This window comes from Sus scrofa, chromosome 12 (genome assembly GCF_054392235.1).
Source record: "Sus scrofa isolate SSC_HxYL_T2T_F1_AM1 chromosome 12, Sscrofa_HxYL_maternal_Yorkshire_Landrace_v2.0, whole genome shotgun sequence".
Classification (NCBI taxonomy): Eukaryota; Metazoa; Chordata; class Mammalia; order Artiodactyla; family Suidae; genus Sus; species Sus scrofa.
Genome location: NC_139394.1, coordinates 66,502,356 through 66,525,375, shown reverse-complemented (window position 1 = coordinate 66,525,375; position 23,020 = coordinate 66,502,356). Strand labels below are relative to the sequence as shown.

The window sequence follows — 23,020 nt, the reverse complement described above, 5'->3', positions numbered from 1 at the left end:
TCCGGTGTTGCTGTGGCTGTGGTGGAGGCCGGCAGCTGTAGCCCCAGTTCAGTCCCTAGCCTGGGAGCCTCCATGTGCTGTGGGTATGGCCCTAAAAAGAAAAATGATAATAATAATAATAATTAAAGAATAAAATAAAAGCATTTGCAGAAGTTCCTGTTTGGGCTCAGCGGAAACGATCCCAGTTAGCATCCACGAGAATGTGGGTTTGACCCGGGCCTCGCTCAGTGTGTCAACCATCTGCCATTGCCGCCAGCTGCTGCGCAGGTTGCAGATGTGGCTCAGAACCCTGCGGCTGTGGCTCTGATTCCACCCCTAGCCCGGGGACTTCCATGTGCCCCAGGGGTGGCCCTGTATAAAATTTTTAAAAATCAACACTTGCAGAAGTGGCGAGTGCACACCCAGCTTTCCAGGTTGTGAGGAGGGGAGAGTTGAAGGGAGGCGGGAGCGGTTGCTGGCAGGGCCCGCCTGCGGTGCTGGTGTCAGGGAGAGTTGAGGGATCAGCCAGGGGAGCTTGGAAGGTACTTCACCCCTGCCCGCTGGAGTTTTCTAGACCTGGGCTCTGAGGTGAATCCCTTGCCCTGCCTTTGCTTAATCATGACAACTGCAAATCATTTCCGCCACTTCGGGAGAGGTGTTGGGGCAGTTCATTCCTTGAGGCAGTAGGCGTGGGCGTGGGTGGGTGTGGCCCCTTGGGGTGGGTGTGGATGACCACCGAGGCTGAGGCCGGCAGATGCAGAGGCCCCCGGCTCTGCCTCTGGGCTGCCTGCAGGCCGGTTTGCTCTAGGGCATCTTTGGGTCAACTCCAGGTTGCTTGGAGATGGTGCAGTGAGAGCCGAGGGGGACCCTGACGACCCTCCATGGGCCTGGGAGCTGCCCTGTCGTCATAAGGTCGGAGGCAGTGCTGAAGCTTCCAAGTCTCACACTCCTTTCATTGTTTGCCTCGCTGGGACCAGGGGCTCCATGCGTTGTCCCTCTGGGGTCTTCTGTACGGATGGTGTTCCCTGGACACAGGGGCGCACCTTTGAGCCCTTTGCACTAGACTGGGGCGGGGCTTGGGGACGCAGGTTGCCTGAGACACTGCGGCGCCCTGTTCTGCCTCTGGTAGATTTTTGTTGTCACTTACAACTCCATGTGCTGGCCTGGGTGACATTTCTCAGCATTGAACAGCCGGGGATGGAAGCCATTGGTGCTTGATCACAGGCTGTTTGGGGGCGAAAACCACAGCAGACTTCCGGGGGTGGGGCCGGAGGGGTTTCTAGAGCTGGCCTGGCCTGGACGTCATTTACGGGCGGGGAGGCCCAGTGCAGGTGCCCAGCCAGTAGGTGCGGGTGAGCGGTCAGGTTCACGGGTTGCCTCTGGGGAGGGGGAGAGAGGGCGAGGAAGGGCTTGACGGTTTTCGTGGGGGCCTGATCGGGGGCGGTGCAGATGCTCCGTGCTTTCCATGGGAATCTCTGGCGCGGCAGCCTGAGCCTCGTAGAGGAGAGACGTTAGAGACAGACCACAGCAGTGGTGAGCGAGGAACGGGCCAGGTGGGTGGGACAGATGAGTGCCTGCCAGGTGGGCGGGAAGCCCTCTGCAGGCAACCAGGAGTCACTCTCCGTGCCCCGGACGGGGCTGGAGACAGAGGGCAGGGCCGGCCACTTCCTGGTGGAAGTAGAACTTCTTGTGACCAGAGGCTGTGACTGCCTCCTCTTCACTTTGCCATCCCCTCTCAGCTCCAGGTCTGGGCAGGGGTGGGTGGCACGGGACAGGCATGGCGGGCAAGGAGAGCGAAGGGCCGCTCTCGGTTGATCCTGAGGGCCCGGGTCCCACCTAGGCGTCCACATGGCCCCGTGGGCACCACGCATTTCCTGAGGGAGCTGGGTGCAGGTGCAGCGTGGAGAAGGACTGGCTTTCCCCAGATCAGGAGACAGAGAAGTGACCTGGCCCAGGTGGTGTGCGGCGGGTGGAACTTTGCACTGGGGACCTCTGATGGTCGCTCTGGCGAAGCCTTTCAAAGGGGACGGTTCTGCAGATGGCATGACCGGCGTCCTTTCCATCAAGCTGGCCTGCAGGTTGAGGTGAGGGAAGCAGGGATCTCGCTCAGCTTGTCCTTTTGGCGAGATGGGTTTGTGTTACTTCAGCAGGGGTGGTGTTCTCCCCGAGCCGGTGGGACGGCTGGGTGTGGGAGGAGGGCAGATCCCCAGAGCCACAGGGCCTGAAAGGCACGACTCAGTCACTGTGGTCACCACCTCTGGCCCCACGGGACACCCTGGTCTACGAGCAGAGAAGGGCCTGTGAGGTGCTGCTCCAAGGCCGGGGCCCCAGCTGGGCTGCGGCTGCACCTGCCGTCTGCCCCGCCCCCGCCCAGGTGACCTTCCCTCTGGGCTTCCGCTTGTCCCTCACCCGCGGCTGGGCAGCTGGGCCGTCCTTCAGAGTTCCCGTGAGTGATGGGCCGTCTCCCACCGAACCCGCTGATAGGGCTTGTACCCGTTGCCCCGCTGACCCGTGAGGATCTGCTGTCCTGACAGTGCCTTGCGGTGCCCAGGCCCTTGCCAAGAAGCTGTGCCAGCTCCTCTCACGGGGTCCACTTAGTCCTCCCAGTGGTCCCGTGCAGGGAGTGGCCACCTGCCCCAGGGAGGGTCCCCTCCAGCAGAGCTGAGCTTCTTGCCCTGAGCCTGGGGGCAGAGTCCCGCTTCCACAGCTCTGACTGGTTCATGTTCCAAGGCCCTGGTGTGGCAGGTCGTCCCACCCTGAGGGTGTGGTGGGTGCTGACACCTGCCGCAGGGCACTCAGTGCCCACAGCCTCGCTGCTGGCGTGGAGAAGTGCCAGGGAGGTGAAGGGCTAGGCTGCCTCCTTTTCTTCATCCCGTGAGGCAGCCAGTGTCTGAGGCACCCCCTGGACATGGGCCTTGGCCTTGTGTCTGGTGTGCTGGCCACACCTGGCCCTACTTAGCCCCCGTGTCAGGAGCAGACCTGGCGAGGCGGGGGTGGTGGGTGTGGAGTGGGGTTGAGCTCCTTGGAGACCTGGGCTAGGCTACCCCGCCTCCAACAGATGAGGGGCTGAGGCCCGAGGGGAGGAGGGCAGCTTTCAGGGCCACACCTCTGCCTCCACGCAGGGCCGCCCGCTGCCTGGAGTCTGGCCGCGTGTGACCAGGCGCGGTCCTCGTGGCTCTGGTCCGCCACAGTCATCGTGGGCACGGAGCTGTGTCGTCGGGCGGGGGGAGAGCAGTGGCCTGGGTGTCAGGAGGATGGCAACCTCTGATCTTTTGGGGTCCCCTGCACAGAGTTCACGCTCTGTGAGAGGAGGTTAGGAAGACGGCCTCACCCCCGTGTACCCAGCACAGTTTCTGTGTAATCGCCGCGGCCCTCCCTGGAGCAGCAAGGTCTCCACGCGGATGCGGTCCGCTGCTCTGCCCGTGGGGCGGGGGGCCGCACAGGGAGGGGCAGGCGCAGGGCCGGGCCTAGGAAGTAACCCGGAACCCCCCCCCCCCGCACCCGGTTGTGCCTGGCCCGCGCTCCGCCCCGCTTTTTGGGCGGCCCCGTCGTCTCCTTGCTTTCCTGCAGCGTGTCCTTCGCGGCATCCTCTCCCCGTCGAGGGCAGGCCTGGTCACAGTGCCAGGTGTGGCAAGCACAGCACCACGGCTTTCGGCCGAACGGCCACGGTCTGGTAGCCAGACGGCTTCCGCTGCCCCCGACCCTGAGCCTTGTCGGGCAGTGTGGGACGTCTGCTGCAGACCCACAGCACTCGCTGCACAGAGGCGTGCCCTCCCCGCCCGGGGCTGCCCCAGAGGGGCCGCTTAGGCTCCGGGGGCCCGACTGGTTGGGCGCTCCCGCGTTTGTCAGTGGCACATCCGTACCGCTGTTTCTAGAGTCTGGGGAGGTGTCTGTTGGCTTTGCTCACCAGGCACAGGATTGGGTCTTTCTCCTCCCAGCCCCTCGTCCTGCCGGTGTGGTTCAGCACAGTCCCACCTGGGGTTAAATGGGTGGTGCCCGCGTTACTGTGACCGCGTGGCCCTGCAGCAAAGCACGTTAGGGCTCCTTTCACAGTTGGTTTCTCTTGAGTTAATAACTGCCCTCCTCCCTTCATTTGTTTGATTTATATTTAACCTTAATTGAACTCTGAGCTTTCGGACAGAACCGTAAAACTCCTCTCAGCGGGGGCAAGTCCCAGGTTGGTGGCTCTTTTCTGAATCCGTGGCCACGTCCCTCTGGGGCCTTCCCTCCCCGGCTCCTGTTTGGACCGGGTCTCCTGCAGGCCTGGCGCTTCGCTCTTGACCGGGAACTGCCTCCCGCCTCCTCCCGAGTTTCTCAGACCGTCTCTTTTTCTCTGGGTTACTTCTCCACTTGGCGAAGCCTCCTGAGAAAGGCATGAAGGAAAAAGGGCTTTTCACCTGGCGTGTCTGGAACTGCCTTTCCCGCCCACGCTCTCGATTGGTGGTAGCTGGACTGCGAGGATGTCAGGCTGGAAATAATTTTCCCCTGGAATTTTGATGGCACCATTCTTTGTCTTAAATTTCTACCATTGCCGTTGAGAAGTCCATGTACGAAGGATCCCGATTCTTGGTAAACAAATGGACTTTTCTCTGAAAATCCTCAGGAGCTTCTCGTTATCCCACGGGTTCGAAAATTTCTGGAGGCTCTGCCTCGGTGTGGATGTGTTTTCTCTCACTGAGCCGGAAGCCGGTGCACCTTTCAGCGAGGAAGGTCCTGTCCTTCTGGCCAGCACGTTGTCTTGTGTTTTTCCTCTGGTACTTTTTTCCTTTGTCTTGTTCTTCCCTGGTCTTGACTCCTGTCACCTGGCCCTGGGTTCTTGGGCCGTCTCTCATTTTTCGGTCTTCCTGCGCCGCTTTGTCATGCCTGAGACTCCACGACCCTTACCTGTAAGCCCTTCTGTTGCTGATTCCAGAATATCCTGTTCGCTTACCTTTAGTCTGGTTCTTAGGCCAGCTCTCGCATTTTTGGTTTCTTAGGGCTCCTCTTTCTGTTCTCCATGCATCACCTTTTGTACTTTCTTATTCCTGGTTCAGGGATGCAGTACTTTCTCTTCGCATTTCAGTCATGTTGAGATTCTGTCTCTGGCCTGACCCGCCTTCTTCTCAGTTCCCTCTCTGCCCGTTTTGGTCTTGGGTTTTCTCAGTCGTGACCCTTGGCTGTACCTCTGCTTTTGAGAACAAGCCTGTGTGTAGGGTGAGTGGGTGACTGGCTGACAGGCAGGCAGGGGGCTGGCGTGTCCTCCCATGTGCAGTCTCAGGAGACCTGGGGACCCAGAGGAACCGGGTGTTAGGAGCCCTCGCTTTCAGGATGCAGACGTCCATGGACTCTTCCAGCCCCAGCCGCTGCCCCTGCCCCCGTCCCCGGCTGGCCTGGGTCCAGAGCCTTTGCAGAGAGCATCTGGTTGCCGCTGGTGGGAGCCGGCCCGAGGCCTGACTGCGCCTTACCTGGGCGCCTTGTCCTGTCCACCGGCTCTCACCCTGCCTCCTTGGTTGAGCGGCCTGGGGCCTCTAGGCCCTGAGCCTGCTGCTGTTCTGCACGGTGGCTGCCTGCTTCCTCCTGGTTTCCCTCTGGGCGCTTTCCTGCTTTACCCGGTCACTCTGCCTGCACAGCCACTTCCTGTGTTTCAAAATTTGTTTAATATCCCACATTGCCTCTCCAGCTTGTCTCTGAGAGTTTATACTTTTAAAAAATGATCTGTGGTCTTTTTATTAGGGTTTGATCGGCAACTTGAACCAGCTACTGTGATTTTGGCCACTTTTTTTTTTTTTCTGGCCACACCAGCATGTGGAAGTTTCCGGGCCAGGGATCAAACCCACGCCACGACAGTGACCTGAGCCACTGTGGTGACAGCGCCAGATCCTTAACCCACTGCACCACCAGGGGACTCTGATTTTGGCCACTTTTGTCGGGTGCCCCCCCCCCCCCACATTTTAGGAGTCAGTCTGCTCGGGGCATGTGCATGTTTCCGTTGTGGGCGCCTCCTCCCGCCTTCCCCGCGGCTCTGTTTCCAGGCTGCCCTTAGCTTCTGTGCCTTGCTTTGTCCTGCGTGGGCCTCTTGGTCCCTGGGTCTGCATAGCTCTGTGTGTACCTGCTAGGTTGTGTGTGGCGTGCATGAGAGCGAGTGTTCACACACCTACCGGGGGGGTATTTGCCTCCTGAATTAAATGTTCCAGGTGTAATTTGCTTTAACACCTTTCATGAGGAAGAGGTACTTGCACAGGTAGTTGAAATTCTAGATTCTCTGGTTGGATACGCAAGGGTTAAAGATGACGGCCCTTCCAGAGACGTCAGAGGGCGACCCGCTGATCTTCCTCTGGCAAAGGAGGTGCAGGCCGGGCTGGCCCCGTCACCTCCGTGCACCAGCCCGAAGATCCTGGTCGCGGCCTGGGCCACTTCTGTGCCTGACCCGCGGCGGACTTGAGAAAGGCCGTCGGGGAGCTCTGGGCTCGGGCCCGTCCTCACCCCAGGGCACGTTCCTGGTCGTGTTTCCTTCTCCACTCCCAGCTCGCTGCCCACGACTCTCTCTGGAACCTTGGCAGACCAGGAGAGGTTCAATGTATTCGTTCGCTTATCATGCGCTGTGTGCCATGGGCAGGCTGGGGTCTGAAAGATACAGATGAGGAAGTGTCCTGCCCTCCAAGGTCTCATAGTCTCTGGTCAGGAAGGAGGGGTCCACCATGGGGGGGGGGCAACGTGCCCAGAGAGACAGCACCCCCCCCCCGACCCTGCCACCAGCTCAGGGGTGTCCTGGGAAAGGACTGGTGGGGCCTGGAGGTGCGGGGTCACTCAGAGCGGGGGTGGGGAGTGGTGATTTCTGCCCCCAAGGCCAGAAGTACAGTCTGCTCGGGGTGCAGTTGGAGACTCGTGTGGGGCGTGGAAAGAAGGAATCTCCACCGAAGCAACGCCACGGTCCCTGCGTCCGGTTTGGAAGGACAGTCTTTGTTATAGGGACACGGTGCCACCAGGCAGCTGTATTTACTGTTCTAGACTGTGGGCATTCAGGTTGCTTTCAAGTTTTTTCCTTCCTTCCTCCTTTTTTAAAAAAAAAAGTGCTTCAGCACAAGTTCCCAGACTCAGAGTTGCTGGGTCTGGAGTGTGATCGCTGGTCGTGCTCCAGCAGCGCCGCTCGCCCCCTCGGCGGGGAGGGCGTCCAAGGTCACCCTTTTCTTCTCCGTTTTCTTCTCTCCACGTCCTGTACCCGCACTTGTGTGGCTGTTCCGGAGGCTGCAGAGAGATGCTTTTTGAGTGAGGCACCCATGTTCGAGACCATATTTGCGGTCTCGGTGGACTGAGGAAATAGCCTGACTCATCGGCAGCCTAAAGATAATTGAAAAGCCTTATTTTAGATTCCGTTTCATTCCATCGCAGTCAGGTCAGAACCAGCAGCCGTGGGGGCGGTGGTCTCCCTGCACTTGGGAGAGCTGGGGGCTGGGAGCAGCCCGCTGAGGGGGCGGCCCTGCGGGGGCCAGGGGCCATCGTGCTCGGCCGCCCGGCGCTGCTGGGCAGTCGTGGCGTGCGCCCGCCCTGCACAAACGCAGAGCAGACTGGACAGCGGCAGAGCTCTCGGCTCTTGGGCGTTTGGCCTTTTACCTGGGCTCTGCTGCCCCCTCCCACCCTCTGCCTCCAGGCCTGGAGCACTGGGATTGAAACAAAAGCGTCTCTGGCCCCAGAAGGTCCCTGCTTGCTTAATTCCCATGTCTCTAAAAATATCTGTGGGCTTCTTCCGGCCCAGTCTCCTCCCTGCAGAGTCCGCGCTCTCCCCGCCCTCCACTCGGGGAAGAAATCAGACCTCCCCGTCACTGCTCTTTCCAGGCTCAGAATGGAATAAATAAGAAATGCCGAGTTTCCACAGTTAAGAGGGGAAACTGCCTTTGTTGAGTCTGGAGGGCTGCCACTGCGCGCGGGTCCAGGCCCACACTCTGAGGGCCTGCTGCTCAGAGAAGAGCCCCGGGAGGAAGAAAAGGGGGACGAGCCCCCTTCCCTCGGCCAGTGGGGTGGTGCAGGGGGGCCGGCAGCCTGGCCAGTGCGGACCCAGAGGAGTCTGTGGGAAGCGTCCACCCCGGGTCTCCCTGCATGGAGCTCAGGCCCCTCCCCGCCCCCCCCTCAAACTTTGGATGCCTGCCTGATTGAGGCTCTATTGACTTCCACATTTTCCCAGCTCTGTATGAAGAGAGCAGCCAGTGGGCCGGGCCCGCCAAGCGCCTGAGAGGGGAGGGAGGGATGGAGGAGGAGGAGAGCAATACTCCGGGTGGGCTTCCGTCCTCCCAGGGGGCGGGGAGGGGAGCGGGGCAAAGGGGCTGCCCAGCAGGGCTGTCAGCGGTGGGAAGAATGTCTCTCCCCCGCCCCTCCCGTCAGAAACCCCAAAATAGCCATGTTAACGGCTGAGCAGGCAAGCTTGGAGCCAGCTGAGAGCCTTTCGCATCCCAGCCCCTCCCTCTTGCTCGCAGGCCTTTCTGAGCTCCCCCTTGTCGTAGAAATGCTAAGCCACCCCTACCGCCTTCTCACTGGCCCCACAGGGAAGCCCCGGACTAACCGAGCCGCATCTAAAGGCAGCCGTGGCGGCCGGATCCTGGTGTGAAGTCATCCTGCATTTACTTTTCTTGTAGCTTTGAATTTGCCAATTTCAGGTTTCTTAAAATGAAGCAAATCTGTAGCAAAGATGGAGATAAGGCAAAATGCTAGAGACTGGACTGGACTTGAAACCAAGGGGCTTGGTTGCAGGCGAGAGAGCAGATACCACGAAAACTGCTTGCTGTTCCAAATGTCTTTCCCGGTTATAAAAGTAACCTACTCATTGTACGAATTTTGTAAAAATAAGAGACCACAAAGATGAAAAGACCAACCGGCTATTCAGAAGAATTCTCTGATGGGAACTTGTGGGGGTTGAAATGATGAGAGGCTCTTTTTGGTTTATTGCTTGTTCAGAGGAATCCGTCCAGGCGTCACCTCCCTGCTGCCAGCCTGTCCCACAGGCAGTCAGCAGAGGGTGGAGCTGGGGGGTCCTCCCCGGCGGGTGCTGTCTGCGGGGTTGGGGGGACTGCCCTCTGGGTCTGTCTTACTCCATCGAGGCTGCTGCAGCGAGTACCACAGACTGAGTGGCTTATAAACAACACTGTTTGTTTCTCATTGTTCTGGAGCCTGAAAGTCCAGGGTCAGGTGAGGACCTGCTTCCAGGTGGCTCCTTGTGCCCTCACCTGGCAGAGAGGGGACGCAGGGTCCCATCCTCGAGCGCTCCACCCTCGTGACCGCGTCCGATCGAGTCACCCAGGGCCCCGCCTGTGATGCTCTCCCATTGAGGGGTAGGGGGGTTTCTTTTTTTCTTCTTTTTTTTTTGGTCTATTTGCCTTTTCTAGGGCCGCTTCCGGCGGCATGTGGAGGTTCCCAGGCTAGGGGTCGAATTGGAGCTGTAGCCGCCAGCCTACACCACAGCCACAGCAACGCAGGATCCGAACCTCGTCTGCAACTTACACCACAGCTCACGGCCACGACGGATCCTTAACCCACCGAGCGAGGCCGGGGATCGAACCCACAACCTCTCGATTCCTAGTCGGATTCGTTAACCACTGAGCCACGACGGGAACTCCGAGGGGTAGGGTTTTAATGTAGGAATATTGAGGGGGGACATTCAGTGCATCGAGAGGCCCTTCAGTGACCCCCAGCCAGATTCCACCTCTGCCCTGCCGCTGTCCTGGGCCGAGAGCGGCACAGATGGATGTGGTGTGGGGTGATGACAGGTTAATCTGGAAAGCTGTGGCGCTGCACCCCGAAGGGTCTGTAGGGCCGCCCCACCCCTCCTGGATGCCCACAAGCCTGGCCTGGGGGAGCACAGCGTGCCAGCCCGGGCAGTGCAGGCCCACAGCTCGTGTCGGCTGGCTTGTCACCAGAGGCTCCACGGACGGATGTGTGTGGGCTTGAACTCCAGCTCCGCCGTCTGCTGGCTGCCCTCGCTACGTCTAAACTTTGGCATCCCTGGGATGGGAGAGGAGGGGACTCTCCGATGAGTGTGATGCGGGACAGGACCTCCGTGGAGCTCCACTTCCTGTCCCCCCGCCGCCTTCCTGTCGCACCGGGGACTCCTCCCGGGCGCCGCTGGGGGGCGGGGGGCTTCCGGCCGCCGCCGCTGCCCTGCAGCTGCTCTGGCTGTTTTGGAGGCGGTGGCCTCGACTTTGAGTAGCCCAAGTGGAGGTTCCCCAGCTCGCCCGGGCAGCCCGGGGCCCTGGTCCTGCCTGCCTCCTCCCCTTTCTCACGTGGAGAGCGCGCCCGTTCCTGCTCCACCCGCCCCACCCCTGCCCCTGCCCCGGCCGCGGCTGCTCGCTGGGTGATGTCCAGGCTGTGCCCATCCCAGCAGGGTCCCTCGGGGTGAGCCGGTGTCTCCCTGCCCATCTGCTGGAGTGAGACGACTGTGGAGAAAGACGGCCGCCTGGCTCTCCGCGGGAACGGCGCCCGCTCCCGCACCCGCTCGCTGACGGCCTGCCCTGCCTCAGACCACGGTCCTTTGCACACGATTTCCCCGGCTTCTGATGCCCTCGTTGTGTTTTAAGCTGGGTAACCCAGTCCTCGAGGGAGGCGTCTTTGTTCCTGTTTAGCAGCAGGGCATCTCGCAGGACGTGCGGCAGGGTGTTTTCTTGGGAACAGCCGTCATTCCACTTGTCCCTAAGGAGAAGGGAGGTCTTTGACTCCAGCAGCTGTGGGCCCGCCTGCCCGGTGCACTCCCAGCCCAAGTGAGGGGTCTCATCCCGTGACCCCCAACACCGACTGGCGCTGAGGGCCGACATCTCAGCGACAATCCAGGTCACCCAGTGAGTCCCTCCCGCCTCTTAGCGCATCCCAGGTGCAGCTCCAGAGACTAAAATTAACTCGAGGCATTTAATTAGCTTCGGAGGGGAGGTGTGTGCTGTGCTGGGGAGGGGTCCTTAAAGGCCAGGAGGACCTTGGGGGCGGTGACAGGGGAGAGGACGGCCTGATGCTTCTGGGGATCAGCCTGTCCCCGTGGCCTGTGGGCGGCTGGCACCCTGTGGGCGTTTGGCTCTCAAGTAAGCCCAGCTCTGCTGCTTCCTAACTGTGCAGGGCCCTCCCGGCCCCCGAGACCAGAGCCCCCACCTCTTCCCCTACGTCGAAGTGTCCCGCAGCTGCGCTTCCCGGGCACGCTCTGTCCCCAAGGCAAGGGTCAGGCCCTGCCTGTGCCAGGCTGCATGTAGGGCTGGGGAAGCTGAAGGAAGGTCAGCCGATGCCCCTGTGCCTTGGCCCAGGGCTGTTGGCTGGACGGCGATGCACTCTGGCCAGCCCACTGGTGCCCTGTGGTTGGCGGCGGCCCTGACCCGGCTCTGTGGTAGTGGAGTGAGCTCAGCATGCAAGCCATCGCTCTTCTGCTGGAAAGAAAGTCCCCTGCTGTTTGCTCGTTTTTTCAGTCACCTGGCAGTCTCGGGCATCTCCAGTGTTGTTTGTTTGTTTTTAATGGCTGCACCCACAGCACAGCCCTGGAAGTTCCTGGGCCAGGGACTGAACTTGAGCAGCAGCCTGAGCCGCCGTAGTCCAATTCTTTTTTTTGTTTTTGTTTTTGTTTGTTTTTTTAGGGTTGAACCTGTAGCACATGGAGGTTCCCGGGCTAGGGGTCAAATCAGAGATGTAGCCACAACCACAGCAAGGCCAGATCCAAGCCTCGTCTGTGACCTACACCACAGCTCACGGCCATGCCGGATCCTTAACCCACTGAGCGAGGCCAGGGATCGAACCTGGGTCCTTGTGGATACCAGTCGGGTTCGTTAACTGCTGTGCCACCCTGGGCACACCTCTTCTCTTGAGCCAGGACATGGGAGGGGCTCTTCCTCCCGACCTCCAGCAGCTCCAAGCTAACCTCCCCACAGACACAGGTACCGGGGAGGGGGGAGGAGAGCCTGAGCAGCCTTGGCGCTGGTGGAGCCGGGCTGGGAGTGCATCAGACCTGGAGGAGCCTCAGGGGCCTGTGGTCTGAGCGGGAGGGTGAGGAGGAGACCCCTTCCTGTCCGTGTGGGGAGGCGTGAGGGCCTCTGTGTGTGTGTGTGTGTGCGCACGCGCGAGTGCGCATGCACGGGCGCGGGCGTGTGTGTGCATGCGTCTCCCCCCTTCCTCCTCCCAGCCACTGTGTCCTGGATGCCAGCCTACTAGCATTGCTGCAGAGAGGACCCCGGTCCAGGGCCTCGTGGTGGTCGGGAGGTGTCTCTGAAGCCTCCGGGACAGGAGCTCAGTGAGAGACGAGGTGCGCGCAGGGTGGCAGGCCTAGCTGTTAATATAAAATCTCCCGTGACAGACGCACAGCCTGCATGAGTCCTCCCAGCCGACACCTGCAGGTGAGGGAGAAGCGGCCGTTGGGCCCAGGGAGCTCGGGAGCGGGGTGCGAGAGGGTGGCCTGGAAGCCTTGGCCTAGCTGCTTGCTCATCGCGTCACCTCACATAAAAAAGCGTTTGTCGCGCTGTGCCGTGGAGGTGGAGCTCAGACACCACACAGGTCGTACCTGCACGGACACCGTCCAGCAGCCGTCAGTGCGGTCTGTTTCCGAACACGGTCCTCACCGCAGAGCGGAGCCCTGTGCCCTTCAGCAGGCCCGCCCGTTCCCCGCCAGCTGCCCCAGCCACCCCGTGGCCTTCCCTCTTCTTCCCGTGTGCCTACACGGAGCCACGCGATGTGCAGCCTTGCCGTCTGCTGTTCCCACTCGGTGCTGAGTGTCGAGGGGTCACCCGTGTTCAGCTCGGTGTCCGAATTTCATTCCTGCCTAAAGCAGAACAGCGTGGTGTGGACGGGCCACATTTTGTGTGTTCACCTGCTGGTGGACATCCGGGCTCCTTGCACATTGGCTGTTGTGAATAGAGCTGCTCTGGACGTCACGACAGGTTTCTCTGGACACCCCTAGCGTGTTTTCTTGGATGTGTATCTGGAGTGGAATTGCCAGGTGGGGTGGTGTCTCTCACTGGTGGTTCTTTTGGCTGCCCCTGCAGCATGTGCAAGTTCCCGGGCCAAGGATTGAACCCTTGTCACCACAGAGACAGTGCCGGATCCTTATCCTACTGTGCCAGTGACTTTCTTGAGGAGCCTTCGCACGTGTCCGCAGCGACTGCGCCATCTGACTAGTGGGTATAAGAAAGTCGGGCTCTCGCTGTCCTCCCAGCATGGCACTGACCGTCTCCCCCGTTGCACTCGCTGTGCTTGTCCTCATGGGCATGCAGTGGCCTCTCACGGGGCTCCGAACATGTGTTCTCGTGAGCAGAACTTGGGGTGATAAGGAAGAATGCGTATGTTATTTGCTTATCAAATGCTCTTACAGCACTTGCTCTGTGCCAGAAACTGCTCTTAAGGGCTCTGTGCCCTGTGGCTCATTTACAAAGCCATTTTGCAGCTGGAAAAATTGAGGCCTGGAGAGCTTAGGTGCCTTGCTCAAGGCCACGCTGCTCTGCAGCTGTGTGAGTAGCCGACGGGGTGCCCAGAGCCTCCTGGATATGCGTCTGCTGAGATGCGTCGGGCGGGCCTGCTCGGGCCGTGGACTCATGGCTTCGCCGCCCCGAGCCTTTGGCCTTGTACATTTCCAGAATTTGTTTTACTTTTCCCGATAGAGAATGACTCCTCTGTTCAGGCGGAAAGACACCCAAGCTGTCCTCGTCACTGGGCGGCTGCGTCTTCCCTCCTTCCTGCTGAACGGACCAAGGCTGCTGTCAGCTCTGGGTGGGAGGCCGCTGAGGCCCAGCCGCTGCTCCATCCCTCCTCCGCCCGTGGCAAAGCACCTGTCCCGCATCCCGGGGCAGAGACCCGATGGTTTTCCTTCAGCCGTGTCTCCCTGGGGTCACCCTTGGGGTGCGGCGAGCAGGCTGGTGGGGGCAGCCAGCTGGCTCCAGGGGCGGCTGCCCACCCCTCCCGTGTCAGCCTGTCTTCCCCGGCTCTGCTCTCAGCCTCCGCCTTGGTTTCCTGAAGACTCCCTGGGCCCCACTGTGGGCCCCTTGGCATGGCCCCCTGTCTGGAGAGAAGCTCGTTCTGTTGGGGTCCTTCCTGTGTGGGGAGGGGCTGACAGTGAGGGGCTGCAAGGGGCCTTGTTGCTCTACAGTACGTCTGTGGGACAGGCTCAGGTTTCCACTGCGTTCTCGTGCTTTCTCTCTGTATCCTCTCGTGTCCTGGGTTCCCCACTTGCGGGTTCCACAAGCCTCACACAGAAGCATAGAGGTGGACTCACTGTCCATCCGCGAGTGGACGCGGATCTCGTCCTGCGTCAGCTGAGGTGCGCGTGGATTCCCACCCGCGTCGGGAGCCCTGCCCTCCATCCACGGTGCGGTTGAGGCGCCCTGCAGAGGATGCCCTGGGGTGGGAGCTGCCGTCTGTGGCAGAGGGCGGTGGGGGTGCCCTGGCCCTCTGGGACTGGGGCACATGGGGGAGGCCCGTCCGAGACAGGCCTGGGGGGCATCAGCTACTTGGAGGTGGTGCTTCTCGGGAGGCCCTGGCCAGGAGAGGCTGTTTCTGGCCGTCTGAGGGCCAGTCCTCGGGGAAGAGCGTGGCTGTGCAGCACAGGGAGCTCTGTGTCCTGGCAGGGCTCCCTGGTACGCTTTAGTCTTTGATCATTCCAGCCCCGGCTCGGGCATCTTCCGCCCAAAGAGAGGTTTTTAATCACTGGGGCGACCGTACGGACGGACGAGCACACCCGTCCCAGGCTGCGGCTCGATGCGTCTGCACGTACCTCGGGTGCCTGGCGCGTTGGAGTAGACGTCGGGGGGCTGCTGTCCCCGGCGCCCCATCCGCATCCCCTCCAGCACTGCCGGTGCTCAGGACTGTCCATCCAGTGGCCAGAGGAGTGAAAGGAGCCGTGATTCCCTCACTCTGGGTCTCACAGCCGCCTGTGCTGGCTTGGGGCGTGTCTGCTTCCTGGGCCCCTGCGGTCCCCAGACAGAGTGCCCCTGCCCCGAGGGCTTGGTGGGCTGCATGGTGAGCAGGGGAGAAGCACACGAGCTGTGGCCGTCTCGGAGGGAGGGCCCAGGAGCACTCTGGACACCCCCTCCCAAGCGGTCCCCTGCTGCCCCCGTGCTGGGCTGGGTGCTGAGGGCCCAGGGGATCCCGCCTCGGGTCCAGCATTAGTCCGAGGCTGCCTTCTGCCCGGGAAGGAGCCCAGGAGCCTGCAGAGCACAGGGACGCGGTCCTGCTGCCAGGTTCGCTAGGAGGGCGAGGAGCCAGGCTGGCTGGGCCCTGTCCAGGTTGCTCTGACTCTGTGCTGGACCTGCCCACAGAGCGGGCTTCCCCTGCCCTCAATCCTGGGGGCCAAGGGAAGGGCTTGGGTGCGGCCCTGCCTGGCGGTTTCCAGGCAGACTCGGTGCACAGGCTGCAGGCGAGGGTCCCTGCCGGAAGCTCTCGTTACCTTTCTGTCCCTCCCCACCCCCCCGGCAGACCTGGCCAGCTGGGGATGCCTGTGATTCAGGTTCCAGTTTCTCTGTCACTAGATCTTTTGGGTTCTTGTAATAAGTCTTAGGATTTTTCCCCTTGGGCTTCCAGCTCGTGTGGGTCCTGCTCAGCCCAGGCCGCTTGGTTTCAAGGCCCAGCAGCATGGTTGACCAGAAGGATGTGTCTGCCTATGTGCCCTGTGGTCAGCGCAGCACCTGTGCTGGCTGCGTCCCCTCTGCCGTGTTCTCGGCCAGGCTGTGGAGGCAGGAGTCTCTCTGCCTTGCTGGTCCCCTGGGGCCTCTTGGGGCACCAGCTGTCACCTCCCACCCGGCTCTCGTCGGGGTGCAGTCGCCTGGCATGGTCCCCCTTCCTGGTCTTGTGAGCGTCTCAGTGTCCCTGGAGAAGGGAGGCCTGCCATCTCCCTCTTCCTTCAGGCTGCCCGAGGTTTCATTTTCTTTCTGAATGTGGTTGGTGGGGCCTTTGGGTGCTAACCCAGCCCTGAGTGCCAGGCACCCACAGTACCGCCTCTCGTGATGCAGTGTCGGATTATAATCCAGACTGTAAGACAGACACTGTGCGTCCACACCGCCCCCTGGGAACTCACTGAACACAGAGATACGCAAGGGGACAGCAAACAGTCACCTGAGCAGGAGGAGTCCCAGCATCCCATCCAGGGGGCGACTCCACCCCCGAGGAGGTGGCACTGACTCCCCACCCCTCCCGCGTGGGGCCCACAGGGACGTCCCTCCTGGGAGGACAGTGGGGACGGGGACACCCCTGGAGGGAAGCCCGACAAACACACCTGAGCCAGGCGCTCGAGGTCAGCGCCGAGGGGGACGGGCCTGCTCCCTGGCCGAACCCCCACCCAGTGTAACCCTGAGGAGGGCCCCGGCGCCCCACTGAGTCCGGCGCGTCTGAGCGAGAGGAGCTGGGGGGACAGGACAGCGAAACGGCCTGCGGGTGCCGGCCCGGACCCGGACGGAGGGCACAGGGAGAGCTGAGCGGAGGGCGGCCTCTAGTGACCTGCTGCGGGTCAGCCTGTGGCGGACACAGCACGCCAGGCAGGAGGCGAGCACCGGGGGACACGGAGAGCTCCGCACTCCTCACGGCCTCCCGGGAATCTAAACGGAGCTAAAAGCTTATTTTAAAGTAAAGGAGTAGCACCGAAGAAACGGGAGAAAGGGCAGGCGTTTCTAGGCCAGGCGGCCGGGCAGGGCTGGGAAAGAGGGGCCGCCAGAGTCGCCCTTGGAGGACGGCAGGACCCTGGCCTCCAGCCGGGACACCGGCCGGCGTCCAGCGCAGGACGGGGCTGGGATCCCAGGAGCGACGCCACAGGAAGGGTGGGCTCGGGTCACGGTCGGAAATTCCTCCCTGAGCCCTGGCACCCGCCACCGTGACCTGTGTCCAGGGGCCTCCGTCGCTGCCTCTGCAGTGGGAGGCCTGGTGGCGGCGGTGAGTCAGAGGTGGCGCTGGGGACTGGCTGTTGAGGCCTGAGCCAGCACCTTCTCAGACCTGCACTGTAGTTGCAGGACTCTCTCTCAGACGCTGATCAAACCAAGGCAGCGGCGGGGTTCCCGGCGTGGCGCGACAGAAGCCAACCTGACGAGAACCCATGAAGACGCAGGTTCGATCCCTGGCCTCACTCAGTGGGTTGAGGATCCAGCGTGGCTGTGGCTGTGGCTGTGGTGTAGACCGGCAGCTGCAGCTCTGATCTGACCCCTAGCCTGGGAACCTCCATGTGCCGTGGGTGTGGCCCTAAAAAGCAAAACAAAAAAGCCAAGGCAGCAGCACCGACTCAGGATTGAGTCCACTGGCGCCTCCCCTCTTACTTCCCCCTCTGTCCCTCTGTCCCCGACCTGCACCTCAGTCCCTCCCTGCTGCCTGCCTGCCTGCCTCCCTGCTGCCTGGGAACCACCTCCACCTCCCCCGAGCCCCTCGCCGCCACCTCCCACGCGTGTGCTTCCTCTGTTTCGCTTGCAGGGTCGGCTCTGTGAGGCCAGAGGCGGCTGCTCCCTCGACACTTGGGGCTTCCCTGGGCCAGAGACGGAGCTCGCGCCACAGCAGTGGCACCCTCGGGTCCTTAACCAGCTGCGCCATTAAGGAGACTTTTTTCTTTTTTTTGGTCAGGCCAGAGATTGTTGTCAAGTTGTGTTTGTTGCTGTGTTCTCAGTGCCCAGAGTCGGGCCTGGCACATGGTAGGTGCTTGATGAGCGCCTGCTGTCTGGGTGATCACTGTCGAGTGGCCCATTGATGGTCATGTGTCTGCTCTGGAGGTGGTGCCAGCCTCAGGTCATGGGGACAGAGCGTTCATTTAGCCGAAGCCCCCGGTGTCTGTGCCGCCTCTCCTCCGGTCGAGCTTGTCTCTGCAGCCCGTCTTCTGAGCCTGGCCCTTCCCAGGTGCCTCACTTGACAAGCCTGGTCCTGGGGCCACGAGGAGCCTTTACCATCCGCCTTGGCTGTGCCCGGCCTCCTTGCCCTGTGCTTCCCGCAGGCTGTGGTCAGACTTGACGTCTGCGCTCATCTTTCCGTGGCGGGTGCTGTGCCCTCGGGCCGGGTGTCCAGTGTGTGTGTGCGGAGTTGATGCCTTTTGCAGGCAGTGGCCTGTCCTGTATCCCCGGCCCCTCCCGGAGCAGCGCCCCCTCGAGGGAGCCAGCCGAGGCCTTTTAGCCTGTTCCTGCGGGATTCAGCTCGAGACCTGGTCTCCTCCACGTACCACTCACTGGAATCACGTTCCGTTCGCTTCTGGCCTCTGTTGAGTCCTGACCTGTGTGAGCCTCGGCCCTGAACCCCCCCTGCTGGGAAAGGGAAGGAAGAGCTGCCGGCTCTGCACCTGCCCAGGGCACGTGGGCCTCAGGAGAGGCTCTGCGCCTCTGTTGGTGGTGCCAGCATGCCTTTCGGCTCCCACCCTGCCACGTCCTTCTTCCCTGGCTCCAGGAAGCCATCCTGTGCTGCCCAGCTGCTGTGTGCCCTTGGGCCATCTGGCCCCTCGGGGCTGTTCCTTGTCCCCTGGCTACCTGATTGTCTCAGGCCCTTCCAGTCTGATGGATGGGAGTCTTTGCCAGAGGCAGCTGGGGTTTTTTTTGTTTGTTTTTGTTTTGGGGGGGCCACACACAAGACATACGGACATTCCCGGGCCAGGGATCTACACCTCCGCTGTGGCAGCATCGGATCCTTAACCTGCTGCCGCACAGGAGAGCTCCCGAGACAGCCGCTTGTGTTGAGAAGTGACGGGGCCGGGGACGCAGATGCGCCCTGTCCTCTGCATCTGAGAAGAACACTGAGTCCCGGCCTCCTCGACGTCTGTCCTCCGGGCCTCCCTCAGCTGCCCAGCTCTGCCCCTCGGAGCGGCTCCGGCCTGTCTCCTGACCTTTTCCTGCCGTGCTCCTGCCCCAGCAAGGCTGTGCTCCGCCCTGGGCTGCCTCACGCGGCCTTTCCAGCTCCAACGGCAGATGGCCTGGGGCTCGCCTCCCTCGCTCCTGTGACCTGTGGGGCCATCGTCTGGAGCCTCCCAGGGTTGCTGCCGGCCCTGTCTTGTGCCCCAGCGGTGGCTGGAGCCAAGGCTGAAGGTGGCAGCGTGCTTTCTTCACCGAGCCAGCTGGTGATCTTGCCGTCCAGACGGCCCCTGGCCTCCCTCCTTTGCCGCCCTGCCTGTCGGAGCCCCGTCCGTCGTGTTGTTCGTCTGAAGGGACCTGTGTGTTACAAAGGCGGGGATATAGGCCACACGTGGAACAAAAGAGGAGTTTTCTTTTCCTTCTCACACTAGACTCTACAGGTTTTCTAGAACGTCTGGAGATGATCTCTCTCCCTCAGTTTACAGGGGAAAGCTGAGGGCCCTTGCCCAGGCCAGACCGGTGGTCCGCCCTGGAGCTGGGATCTGAATCCAGCTGTGCCCAGTGCCCAGCCCTGGTTGTTGTCCACCTCGGAGCTCATCAGCTTAGCACCTCGCCCGGGGTCGGGTGCTCTTGTGAGCCACGGCCAGGCCACCTCCTTCTCCTGGGCTCCGCGGGGCCCGCCGGCTGGGGCCAGCTGGGGCGCCTTTGTTCCAGAACAGCAGGCAGGCTGGCCCTCCCGTTTCCCCAGGCCAGACCCCGCTCATCCCCGCTGGGGGCCTCCCTGCTCACGCCGGCCCCCTGCCCGGGAGCTCCCAGCCCTGTGCCCGCTTCCCTTTTGTCCCTGCCGCCCGCCCAGACCTGCAGCGGGAGAGTTGTTTTCTTCTCTTGCCCTTCATCACCGCAGGGGTCAAGTGAGCTTTTGTGAGGGTGGCCCTCGTCTGTCCTGTTCTTACACTGTCCCTGGCCCCAAGCCGGTGTTGTACCCAAACTTGTCTGGTGTGTTCCCAGGTGACCTCGTGGGCTTCCAGGAGGGTGCTGGGGCTGCGCGTTCTCTCGGTGTAAAGTGGAGCCAGTCTGAGCCCAGAGCTTAGGCAAGGCGTCCGTCCTTCCCCCAGGAGGCTTCTAGGTTGGCCTCCGAAACGTTGTGAGTCACAGGAGTAGAGGTGGCTGTGGAGACAGGGTGCAGGCCGGCCTAGGAGCCAGGAGGAGCGGGGCAGAACTTTAAGGCAGATGGTAGTGGTTCTTCTGCCTCTGGGGAAGGAGGCGGGCTCACGTCAGGGGCCGGCGCGGACCTGGCTGCTGCACTGGGCTGCGCTGCCCCTGCCCTGCTGAGGTCAGAAGGCTCACCTCTGCCGGGTGCTCTCCTGTACGTAGTTTGCACCTGAGGTCACCACGCCTTCCAGGAAAATGGTTCTGCCGCGCAGGTAGAAGGGGTGTGGTCTTGACACCCGATGGGCGAGGGAGCAGCAAGATTCTGGGGTGCCTGCTGCCTGTGTGAGGTGCTGCTCCTGCGCTTGAGCTGAGGACTGAGAGTGGGGAGAGGAGGAAGCTGGGGTGGGAGGTGAGGTATGTCCCCACTGTTCTGCGTTGGGCCGGAGCTGGCCCGGCTCCTTCTGTAGGACCACGCAGGTGTTTCTTGGTGCCTGGCTCCCCGCATCGAGGCCTGCCACAGTGTCCTTCCTAGTGCGAGGATTCAGGCGGGCCTGGGCACCTGGATCTTGGGGTGCAGGAACAGATAACGTAAAACCTAACCTCTTAACCATTTTCAAGTGTGCCGCTCAGTGGCGTCACACAGATCACGTTGCTGTGTGGCTGTCACCGCCATCCATCCTCGGAAGTTGCTCATCTTCCCAAACTGAAACTCCGTGCCAGCTAAACTGACGTCTCTCCTTTCATGTCCGGAGTATTTCACCTAACGTATGTTTTCAGGGTTCACCCATGTGGTCGCAGGTGTCAGAATCTCATGCCTTCTTTCCTCCCCTTTCATCTTCCCTTTTCTTTTTTCTCTTCTCTTCTTTTTTTTCTTTTCTATTTAGAGCTGCACCGGTAGCATAGGGAGGTTCCCAGGCTAGAGGTCGGATCAGAGCTGCAGCTGCCGGCCTCCCCCCCTCCACCCCCCACAGCAGTGCCAGATCCAAGCCACACCTGCCACCTTCACGGCAGCCTGCGTCAACGGCGGAGTCTTAACCCTCTGAGTGAAGCCAGGGGATCACACCTGCAGCCTCATGGATACTAGTCAGGTTCTGAACCTGCTGAGCCACCATGGGAACTCCTCATTCCTTTTTATAACGAATACTATTCCATAGTTGGGTAGACCTCGCCTTTTTTTTTTTTTTTTTTTTAATGGCCCCACCCGTGGTACACAGAAGTTCCTGGGCTAGGGATTGAGTCCAGGCCGCAGTGGTGGCAACACTGGCTCCTTGAACCCACTGCCCTGGGCTGGGGATTGAACCGGCACCCCTGCAGCGACCTGAGCTGCTGCAGTTGGATTCTTAACCCCCAGCGCCCCAGTGGGAACTCCGGACCACTTTGTTGTATGTTCATCCCTCAGTGGACTCTTGGGGTTTCCACCTTTTGGTTCCTGTGAATAATGCTGCTGGGAACGCCCATGTCCAGGCGCCTGTCTGGGTGCCTTCTGGGTACGTGCCTGCACGTGGAGTCACTGGACGATGAGAGGATCCTGTGGGTCTCGAGGAATTGCCGGTCTCTTTTCCGCAGTGGCAGCACGTCCTTTTCTCTCCCACCAGCAACATCCAAGAGCTGCAGGTTTTCCACACCTTTATCAGCACGCTTATTTTCAGGGCTGGTTTGTTTTTAATTGTAACCATCTTAGTAGGTATCAACTGGTATCTCATTGTGGTTTTAATTTGCATTTTTCCAAATAAATGATGGTGCTGTGCATCTTTCCATGTGTTTCTTAGCCGTCGTTTATCTTCTTGGGGGAAGTGCCACTCAAGGCAGCCCCTTTTTTTCTGTCTCTCTTTTAAAAAAAAAGTTGGCGTAGTTGGTTTCCATGTTGTCTTCGTTTCTGGCGTTCGGCAGAGTTGCTCAGTTACGCGTATGTACGGATTCTTTTTCTTCCTCTTTGCCATTGTGGTTTCTGACAAGATGCCAAATATCATTTCCCGTGCTGTCCAGTGGGTCTCTGTTGTTTATTTTTTTATATAGTAGTTTATGTCTATTAATCCCAAACTCCTCTAAATTCAACCCCCACCCTTCTTTTGCCCTCGGTAACCATTAAGTTTGTTTTCTATGTCTGTGAGTCTTTCTCTCTTTTGTAAGTAAGTTCATTTGTATTATTTTTTAGATTCCACATGTAAGTGATATTATGGTATTTGTCTTTTGCTTTCGGACTTCAGTTGCTGTGATAATTTCTAGTCCATCCATGTTGCTGCAGATGGCATTGTGTCACCCTTTTTCATGGCTGAGTAGTATTCCATGATATTATACATCACATCTTCTTTATCCCTTCCTCTGCTGGTGGACATTTAGGTTGCTTCCATGTTTGCCTGCTGTGAATAGTGCTGCTATGAACATTGAGGGCCATGTATCTTTTTGAATTAGAGTTTTCTCAGGATATGCCCAGGAGTAGGATTGCAGGAATGTATCATAAGTATTTTTAGTTTTTAAGGCACCTCCATACCGTTTTCCACAGTCACTGCACCAGTTTGCATTCCCACCACCGGTGGAGAAGGGTTACCTTTTCTCCACACCCTCTCCAGATCTGTTACCTGTAGGCTTTTTAATGATTTTAGTTCATTTATTGTTTGTTTTTTGTTTGTTTTTTGCTTTTTAGGGCCGCACCTGCGGCATATGGAGGTTCCCAGGCTAGGGGTCCAATCGGGGCTACAGCTGCCCGCCTACACCACAGCCATAGCAACACAGGATCTGCGCCGCATCTGCAACCTACACCACAGCTCACGGCAACGCCAGATCCTTAACACATTGAGTGAGGCCAGGGATCGAACCCGCAACCTCATGGTTTCTGGTCAGATTCGTTTCCACTGTGCCACAATGGCAACGCCCCTGTCATTTGTTTTTTTGTTGTTGTTGAGTTGTGAGAGTCCTTTGTGTATTCTCAATACTGATCCTTTATCAGATATGTGATTTGCAAATGTTTTCTTCCATTCTGTGAATTGTCTTTTAACTGGTTTTTTTTTTTTTTGTTTTGTTTTTTTTTTTTTTTTTTTTTTTTAGCTCTCTTGATAGTGTCCTTCCTTATATGGACAGAAGTTTCTAATTTCAGTGAGGTCTAGTTTATTTTGTCTTTTGTTGCCTGTGCTTTTGGTGTCATGTGCAAGAAATCGCTGTCAGGTCCCTGT

The 23,020-nt window shown here is 60.0% G+C and overlaps 1 protein-coding gene and 2 long non-coding RNA genes across 3 annotated transcripts in view; 2 read left to right on the top strand and 1 right to left on the bottom strand.

Annotated features, from left to right (window-relative positions):
* MPRIP (myosin phosphatase Rho interacting protein) overlaps nucleotides 1-23,020 on the top strand; it is a 108,267-nt gene that overhangs the window by 39,534 nt on the left and 45,713 nt on the right.
* LOC146398438 (uncharacterized) lies at nucleotides 275-22,742 on the bottom strand. The gene is made up of 3 exons (XR_014822092.1): nucleotides 22,568-22,742; nucleotides 20,518-22,356; nucleotides 275-1,121 (listed from the first exon to the last, which is right to left on the bottom strand). It is a non-coding gene; the product is annotated as an uncharacterized LOC146398438 (long non-coding RNA).
* LOC146398439 (uncharacterized) lies at nucleotides 16,890-21,603 on the top strand. The gene is made up of 2 exons (XR_014822093.1): nucleotides 16,890-16,990; nucleotides 17,347-21,603. It is a non-coding gene; the product is annotated as an uncharacterized LOC146398439 (long non-coding RNA).